The sequence below is a fragment of the Oryctolagus cuniculus genome, chromosome 17 (genome assembly GCF_964237555.1).
Source record: "Oryctolagus cuniculus chromosome 17, mOryCun1.1, whole genome shotgun sequence".
Classification (NCBI taxonomy): Eukaryota; Metazoa; Chordata; class Mammalia; order Lagomorpha; family Leporidae; genus Oryctolagus; species Oryctolagus cuniculus.
This window is the reverse complement of record NC_091448.1, coordinates 21,977,412-21,987,272: the sequence shown is the minus strand read 5'-3', so window position 1 is coordinate 21,987,272 and position 9,861 is coordinate 21,977,412.

Below are 9,861 nucleotides of genomic sequence, written 5' to 3'. Positions count from 1 at the left end.
TGACCCTGTTCCTCCTCCTCCCCCCGCCCCCAAGAGGCCTGGAGAAGCCTAGGATCCGGCCACCGGCCGTGCTGACTGCCTGCGGAGTAGAACTCCGAGGGGCTGTGCGGCTTAGAAGGGGGGTGGGGGCGGAACCAGGAACTTCCTGAGCCGCGTTTGTACAAGGCTCAGCCAGTGTTTGCTTTGCCCCCTCCCCCTCCCAGATGGAGGGTCTTTAAAGGAGTTAAAGTGTCTGAGAGAGACCAGGGCAGCAGGGTTCTGAGGTGCTGTTTAGAGCGAAGCCTGTTGTAGGCTGGTATTTAGGAGTCCTGAGACCCAGAGACCAGCTCGCTCTGAAACAGGCTGTCCTCCTATGCGCGTTACAGAGCTGCCAGGAAACTTTCCTGTCTTAGTTACCAGCAGAAACCAAAAGCCAGAAGCTATTAGAGGAAGGCTGAAATATGACTTAGAAAGACGAAGCTACATAAACTGAAAATAAGACCTTTGAGGAAACACACAGATCGTAGGCAGAAGAGACCGTAAAGCATTCGCAAGAAGGCACTGGAGCTATAAAACAGTGCTATGAAAAAAGAACGGTTAGAAAACAAAAAAAGCCCTTGGACATAACAGTGTCATTAAAATTCAGTGCAAAAGTGGAAAGTTAAGGTCAAGGCAATCTCTCAGAAAATGAGGCAATTGGGGAAAGAAACAATTTTATTAGAGAAAAGATAAGAGATGGAAAAAAGTCAACACAGGAGGTCCATGATTAAATAAAAAGTATTTCTGGGAGAGAAAGCAGGGGAAGGGAATTTTCAAATAAATAATTGAACCGAATTTCGCAGACCAAAAACATTCAAGCCCTCTGACACACAGGGCTCATCAAGCCCCAGCATAAAGAACAAACGTGGGGGCTGGTGTCATGGTGCAGCGGGTTCAGCTGTCACCTGTGACCTGGCGTCCCATATGAGTATGTTGGAGTCCCAGCTGCTCCACTTCCAATCCAGCTCCCTGCCAATGCATCTGGGAAAGCAGTGGAGGAAGGCACAAGTGCTTGGGCCCCTGCACCCACATGGGAGAGCTGGATGAAGTTCCAGGCGTCTGGCTTTGGTCTGGCTCAGCCTTGGCTGTTGCGGCCATCTGGGGAGTTAACCAACAGATGGAGGACCCCCCCCGCTCCCGTGCCACAACTCTTTCAAATAAGTAAATAAACAAAATCTTTTTTTAAAAAAGAACATACATGGTTTTGAGATTCCAGAATACCCTGGAAATATAAGAAGACTCTAAAATTTCCAGAGAGAGAACAGTCACCTACAAAGAAAGAAAAATCAGAAATTCACAGTGTTTCCCACTAGCACAATGGAGCAAAGACTGTAAGTTTCTGTGGCACAGTCACTTAAGGAAAAATTCAGTACTCAGCTAAACTGTCCCCTGAGGATGACTGCAGGTCAAAGATGTCTTAAGATACTTAGGGACAGGGCCAGCACTATGGCATAGTGGGCTAAGCCTCCACTTGCAGTGCCGGTTTCCCATATGGGCATCGGTTCTAGTCCTGGCTATTCATCTTCCAACCCAGCTCTCTGCTATGGCCTGGGAAAGCAGTGGAAGATGGCCTAAGTCCTTGAGCCCCTACACCCGCATGGGAGACCTGGAAGAAGCTCCCGGCTCCTGGTTTCGGACTGGCCCAGCTCTGGCCGCTGTGGCCATTTGGGGAGTGAACCAGCAGATGGAAGATCTCTCTCTCTCTGTCTCTCCTCCTCTTTCTGTAACTCTGCTTCTTAAATAAATAAATACAATGTTAAAAACAAAATATACGTAAGGCCTAAGAAAGTGCACTTCTGACATACTCTTTGGAACTTATTTGGCCAAGAGCTGTAACAGAACAAAGGGAGAGGGAATTAGCTTAGTGTGCTGTGTTAATACATCAAGCAGCTTGTTGAGGGTGTGTTTTCTGTTAGGTTTAGGAAGCAGGGTTATGCCTTTCTGTAAACTGAACTAAGCTTTCAATCTTTTTATGTTCCAAAAGTGCACAGGGAATTCTCTCTTTCTTGAGTGTTTTCCAAAACAAACAAAGTCCCAAGCCTTGCTTTAAGAGCAATTCTTTGACAATATTTTCTGGGTTTTCTTTCATCGTTGTTTTGTGAAGTTTGTGCTTTGTGGCAGGTCCTGCGGCCAGCCAGTATCCATCCGCCTCCTTCCTTCACGTGGAAGAATCCACGTTTGCCAAGTTAAAAAATAAACGTCATTGGCTGCCTTCCAGAGGGGTGGCGCAGATGACACAATGCTGACCAATGAGAGGATAGCACAGACTTACTGAGTGGGAGTTTGGGAAAAGCCATTGTTTTCCTGATAAAAGGGATGGGCTTAGCCCTACCTTTGTCTTCCGAGCCCCTGCCAGGAACGTAGAGACACCTGGAAGTGCAGGTGGGATCTCATGAGCATCCAGACAAAAGGCGTTTGCTAAGGATTCCGGGGCAGAAGGACAGGAGTCCTGGTCCCTGGCGGCGTCACGGAACTTCCCACCAACCCAGGTCTGCCTGGATTTCCTGTTACACACGAAAAATGTATCCCTGAAGCTTCCATGACTGACTTGTTCAATTTTCTGTTACTTGCAGTAAACTCACGATCAGAGCTGCAGAAAAGTTTTTCAGTTTTATGAAAAAGTATTGGGTGAGTCAGAGGCCATCATTAAGGGGGGTAACTTTCTCCCTTCTGTTATCAGCCCCCAAACCAGAAACTGACAGCCTCTCAGAAGTACTGGGCAGAAATCTTTCAACTTTCTTGGTAACCCCTTCTTGGGTTTCTCACTGAGAGGAGGCGGTCACGCCTGGGTGGGCGTGGCCTGGGTTGGGGTGGGCGTGGCCTGCTCCTGGTGCTGTCTGGACCCGCCTTCACTCCAGCAGCACGTTCCATCCCTGCTCCTGTCTCCTGCAGGCTGCACCCAGCAGGCCGGGCCCAGCCTCTGCTTACAGGGCTTCAGTGGTACGGCTGCTGTGCCCTGAGTGGGAGGGCTGTGGGGAGGGACTGGGAAGGCCATGTGGGCTTTGGGCCTTAGCCACTTCCCCGGGTCCATCTGGAGCAGCAATAAAGCTGACATTTTAATCTCCCCTTGTCTCCAGTGACCACTCCTCAGCTGGATCAGAGCTCAGAGAGGTGAGGGGTGAGATGAACCCCCACCCACGGCCCCCAACATCTGCTGAACGCGTGCCCCAGAGGGAAAAGGCAAAGTTAGATGAAAACACTGGTTTATAACTTTTAGTAATTATTAGACAACCTTTCTCTCTACTTAGCTGTTTATATGTCTTTTGATCTTACTATAAAATGTATATCATGTTATTATTTTTCAAGGTAAGGGCCTGGACCGAGAAAGACAAGTCTCTTCTAGTCCTGGCTGCACTAACTTGCTCGGTGGCATGAATTTTTTCTAGCTTCAACTTTTTTTTTTTTTTTAAAGATTTAATTAATTTATTCTGAAAGAGTTACAAGAGAGGTAGAGACAGAGAGAGGGTTCTTCCATCTGCCAGTTCACTCCCCAAGTGGCTGCAATGGCCAGAGCTGAGCTGATCTGAAGCCAGAAGCCAGGAGCTTCTATCAGGTCTCCCACGTGGGTCAGGGACCCAAGCACTTGGGTCATCTTCTACTGCTTTCCCAGGTCATAGCAGAGAGCTGGATCAGAAATGGAGCAACTGGGACTCGAACCGGTGCCTACATGGAATGCTGGCTCTGCAGGCAGGGGCTTTAACCCACTGTGCCACAGAGCTGGCCCCTCTAGCTTCAATTTTTTTTAAAAAAAGATTATTTAGTTTGTCTGAAGGGCAGAGTTGCAGAGAGTGGGGACAGGTTGGCAGACACAGAGAGACAGACAGAGAGACAGAGGGATCTTTTATCTGCTGGTTTACTCCCCAAATGGCCTCAATGGTCTGTCCAGTCCAGGCCAAAGCCAGGAGCCTGGAACTCCATCTGGGTCTCCTTCATGGGTGCAAGGTCCCCAGAACTTCGGTCATCTTCCGCTGCTTTCCCAGGTGCAATAGCAGGGAGCTGGATCAGAAGCAGAGCAACTTGGACTTGAACCTGTGCTCATATGGAGTGTTGGTGTCATAGGCGACAGCTTAACCCACTGCATCACCCCAGACCCTCTCGCTTCAATTCTACCAGTTGTGTAATGAGCGGCTTAGACGTGCTGATCAATAGGGCCCATCTCTAACTTTGCCATCCTTTTGTTCAACACTTTTTCACTGAACACCTCTATGTGTCAAACTCTGTGCTGGAGGCTGGTTATACAACACCATACAAAACAAATATGACACCTGCCATCTTGGATTTAGAGTCTGGTAGGAGACGCACACGCATACGTGCATGAATATATGAATAATTTCAAGTGTTTCGGCCTTTTAATCGGCAGCATTTTAGTCGCCACTCACCCACACTTGGGGGAGGCCTCGCTGGTCGGTCCGACAGCCACCACGAGGCAGCATCACCACCCACGCAGCTGGGCCCCGCCCACTGTGCTTTGGAAGACAGAACAGAGATGCTTCAAAGCGCTGGCCTGCTAGGTGAAAAAGAAGTGTTACGTATGTTTAAAAAATGTACAAATTAGGGGCAGGTGTTTGGTGTAGCAGTGAAGATGCCACTTGAAAGGCCGCGTCTCCCATCGGGAGGGCCTGGGTTCTGGCTTTGTTCTTGACTCCAGCTTCCCGCTCATGTGCACCCTGGGAGGCAGCAGGGAGGGCTCCAGCAGCTGGGTCCCTGCCTCCCATGTGGGAGACCCAGATTGAGCTCCAGATGCTTGGCCCAGCCGCTTGGGGGGCCGTTGGGGGAGGGAACCAGCAGGTGGGCATTCTCTCTGTCTCTCTGCGTTTTAAATAAATAAATGATTATAAATTAGCAAGGAGCTAGATGGGGGTGGAGCAGCCAGGACTCAAGCCAGCACTCGGATATGGGATGCCAGTGTCACAAGTGCTTTACCTACTGTGCCACAATGCCAGTCCCTATAAATAGTTCTAAATTGATAACAATTTCTGTATTTCAGCAATACCGAAACAAATAAATGACAAAGAAAAAAAATCTTTCGCTTTCCCCTTGCTAGCTCACTTGGAAATTGCAATAAAGAGGTTCCACCCCGCCCTGTTCCTTGGAGCGCTTTTGAGTAGGAAGGAATTCCTGCCAAGCCCAGATCATCAGTGAGCCTGAACCCAGGTCCTGTGGGGCAACAGAGCTGCAGGAATCACAGGGCAGGATCACAGGGCACCATCCTTCCTGGCGGGGGCCCAGTTCATGAATAAGTGCTAATCACACATAAAGGTGCCCTTGCTATGGGTTGAATTGTGTCCCGTGTGACGATACAGTGAAGTCCTAACCCCTGGTGTCTGCCAGTGTGCCCTTCTGTGGAAGTAGGGTCTTTGCAACCAAGTGAGGGCGGGGGGGGGGGTGGCGGGGGTCTGGGGGCGGGCTGAGGGTGCAGTAGGAGTCAGTGGAGGCTTTGAGGGCGGCAGGGCAGGGCAGGGCAGGGCAGGGCAGGAAGAAGCGGCCTGTGTCCGGGGGAGATAAGCTGCTTGTTCGTCGTGTCTTCACTGCTGTGCTTGCCCTGACAGGGTCAGCTGCTCTGCCAGGGGTGCCCCACAGACCGGCCAACGTGGCAAGGACCCGAGGGCACCGACAGGGGGGAAACTGAGGCCCCAACAGCCACAGGAGAGGGCCGGGAAGTGGGTCCTACCGTAGTTGAGCCCTGGGCTGAGCACGGTGCTGCTGACCCCTTGGTTCCCGTGGGCGGGATGTGCAGCGGGAGACCCTGCTGAGCGTCTCTGGCCCCGTGGTGTGCAGAAGCCGTGAGATGGCAACAGCTCTGTCTTGGGACGTGGAGCTCTAGACGCCTGCGAGCGCCGCTTGGGTCACAGACACAGAGCACGGTTTGGGAAAGGCCTGTTGTCCCTGCATCTCTCTTAACTTCCACACTTTACAGGAGCTGAAACCATGGAGATGCACTCATGTGGAAGTCTTTTTAAAATTTTTTTAAAGATTTATTTGAAAGACAGAATTACAGCGATAGGTAGAGACCGAAAGAGAGGTCTTCTATCCTCTGGTTCACTCCCTAGATGGCCGCGATGGCCGGAGCTGCGCTCATCCGAACCCAGTAGCCAGGAGCTTCTTCTGGGTCTCCCACGTGGGTGCAGGGGCCCAAGCAGTTGGGCCATCTTCTACTGCTTTCCCAGGCCACAGCAGAGAGCTGGATCAGAAGAGGAGCAGCCGGGGCTAGAACCAGCGCCCATATGGGATGCTAGCGCTTCAGGCCAGGGCTTTAACCCACTGCACCACAGCGCCGGCTCCAGTCTTTTTAATTTTTAAAAAATGTTATTTATTTATTTGAAAGGCAGAGTTACAGAGAGGCAGAGGCAGAGAGAGAGAGGAGAGAGAGAGAGAGAAAGATGGAGAAGAGAGAGAGAGATCTTCCATCTGCTGGTTCACTTCTAAACTGGCCACAAGGGTCAGAACTCAGTCAGTCCGAAGCCAGGATCCAGGAGCTTCCTCCCAGTTGTCCCACGTGGGTGCAGGGGCCCAAGCACTTGGGCCATCTTCTACTGTTTTCGCAGGCCATAACAGAGAGATAGATCGGAAGTGGAGCAACTGGGATTTGAACCGGTGGGATGTTGGCACTACAGGCTGGGGCTTTAACCTGCTGTGCCACAGTGCCAACCTAATCCCTGAAGACTTTAAAACCGTTTTCCTGGTGGAGGAGGTGTCACGTATTAGGGTCTACAGTCTCTGTATGAGTCTCAGGGTCGAGTCAGCAACCAGGAACCACCCCACTACCTTAGCAGAATAGGTGTGCAGAGTTCTGTTGCCTTCTAGCCAGCACAGCGTGAAAGCTGAAAGGTGTCCTAACCACTAATTGGAATCACGCTCAGAAGATCCGGTCCCTCATCAGGCCCTGGGGCCTTGGAAAAACAAAAGCCAGGGATCGTTTTGGCTGCTGTGGCTGCCATCTGGCTCTTCTACCACTCTCCTGGGGGCGCTGGAGGCCTGGAGTCTATTTTTTTTAAAGGTACCCACTTTTTTTTTTTTTTAAAAAAATATATTTTATTTATTTGAAAGACAGAGTTACAGAGAGAGGGAGAAACACAGAGAGAGAGAGAGATCTTCCATCTGCTAGTTCACTCCCTAATTGGCCACAACAGTCAGAGCTGGGACAATCCAAAGCCAGGAGCCAGGAGCTTCCTCCAGGTCTCCCACGTGATGCAGGGGTCCAAGGACTTGGGCTATCTTCTACTGCTTTCCCAGGGCAGAGCAGGGAGCTGGATCAGAAGAGGAATAGCTGGGACTCAAACCAGCACCATATGGGATGCGGGCACTGCAGGCTGGGGCTTTAGCCCACGGAGCCACAGCGCTAGCCCCTGGAGTGTATTTTGAGGAGAGGCTTTCTCTCTGTGTCCTGGCTCAGCATGGCCAGTTGGCTTAGCCGGTTGGGTGGGAGCGTAGTGATGGGCTGTGTGGCAGAATCCATCCCACGTGTCCGTTGCAGTCTGATTGCCCATGGTGCTGATGTCCCAGGCTGCGAAACTGCTTCCCTGGTTTGCCTCCCTCCCACCTTTTCACCGTTAAAGCAAGACTTCCGTGCCTGTATCTGCAGATAACACTTGGCTTCCATGCAGATGACTTCCTGGGAATAAATTCCCAGGGCTGAGACTACGGGGCCAGGGCGGGAGCAGGAGCCTTTTCCCTTTGCTGGGAATTGTTTTATTGCTTCCCAAGGGCAGGAAACCAGCTCAACATCAACAACGCCTCAAGTGTGAGGGGTCAGTCTCAGGGCAAAGAGCCAGCTCCCTCTTAGGAAATCAGCTTCCAGGTCCTGCAAAAACTGCCCCAAAGGGGCTGGAGGGGAGGGAACCGGAGGCTGGGACAGAGAATCCAGTGTGGGAAGAAGGCGCGCCCCTGGGAGTGGAGGGAGCAGTGCCCAGCGTGGAGGGCCGACACAAATCCTGGGTCAGATTCGCACCTTGCCACGGGGTGATCCCGGGCAGGTCAACGGACCTTTCTGAGACATTTGCTTTTCTTACCTGTTTAAGCAGAAGCTGATCCCCACAGAAGAGAGAGGACTGAGTGTTATTACGTGTGGTAAACATTCAGTAAGCACGGACAGAGATGAGTATAACCATTTCTGTTATGTATTGACTGAGCCTGGGTCCCAGTCACCTGCTGACCACCTGCTCCTTCGGGTTTCTGCACCAGACCCCACCCGGGGGGGTGGGAGGGGCTGCAGTGTCCCAGGCAGATCTCCCTGTCTCTCTGTCTCTGAGGCCGGAGTAGTCACGTTGGCTTCCACACCTGGAGTCCATGGTCTTTGGATGCCCCCTTGTGGGCAGCTGGCTCAATTTTGCTGGCTCTCTGCTAAAGGGGAGAACCAGCCCTGACCAAGCTTGTGTGTGTGTGTGTGTGAGAGAGAGAGACAGAGAGAGAGAGAGAGGTGTCAGGGTGGGAAGATGTGGAGGAGGGCTCCGTTTCTTGCAGACACAGCAGGAAACAGCACATCAGGGCATCTTCCTTTCGGGCTGGGGAGCGTGGGTCTGCAGAACTCTAGGCACTCACACGCATGTGCCAGGGAGCGGCATTTGCTGGTTCATGTGTGTGTGTGTGTGTAAGCGTGTGTGCATGCATGCCACTGCGCTTGAGGCCACTCTGTCACAGGGGTCTCGTGGGGTCCCACTGAGGCAAAGTGACTTGGGAAGTGAAAGTGTGGGGCCAGAAGGCTGTGTTACCTAGAAGTGTATGTGCCACTCCCTTCGTCCACCCCGCGTCTGAACATCCCGTTCTCTAGGTGGTTATTGGGTGCCTGCAGTGTGCCAGGCCCCTGAGGCCTGGGGAGGCAACAGTGACCAAGATGGAAGCCCTCTTGTCTAGTGGATGAGATAGACAGATGAGAAACCACTGCAGGGGCTGGCGCTGTGGGCTAAGTCACAGCTTGTGGCGCCGGCATCCCATATGGGCACCGGTTCTAGTCCCGGCTGCTCCACTTCTGATCCAGCTCTCTGCTCTGGCCTTGGAAAGCAGTAGAAGATGGCCCAACTGCTTGGGCCCCTGCACCTGCGTGGGAGACCTGGAAGAAGCTCCTGGCTCCTGGCTTCAGATAGGCCCAGCTCCAGCCGTTGCGGCCATTTGGAGAGTGAACCAGCAGATGGAAGATCTCTCTCTCTCTCTCTGTCTCTATTTCTCTTTGTAACTCTACCTCTCAAATAAATAAAAATAAAAATAAATCTTAAAAAAAGACGAAAACTACTGCAGCACAGGGGAATGGTGGAGAGGCTGTGGGGGAGGGAACGGAGGCTGCATGGAGAGGCGACACTGAGGTGCGCTGTCCTGTCCCCATCCTCGGGACAGGGCTGTGGGCGAGACACGGCGGGGCAGGGTTCGAAGCACAGATCCCAACCCCAACTCACAAAGCAAATCCCTTCCTGTGCACTTGAGCGTCTTCCAGGTTCAAGCCGCGGAGTTTGGCGGCGACACCCACAGTTACTAGTTTTTGATTTTCATTCCGTTATTCTGAGGAGTTCGGTCGTCTTCCAGCTTTCGGTCATGCTCCACCCCCTTCCCTGAAGAAATAGAAACCAGATTGAGGGTGGAAAGCAGTAAAACACTGGTGTGTTTGCAGGCCATGCACGTGAGCACACACATGTGACACACATGCACACACACGCATGTGTGCCTCTAGCTTCCCTCTCCCCTGGCTCTGTGAAGCCCCCTGCTGCCCCCCGCCCAGGTCAGAAGGGAGCTGACAAGGGAGGGGCAGCATGGGGACAGAGCGGCCCTGGGGGTGCTGAACACCCAGGTCCTTCTGTGGGTGGCCACATGGGCAGGTCCCGTGGAGGGCGTCACGGAGCTTCCCCGGGGCTGCTT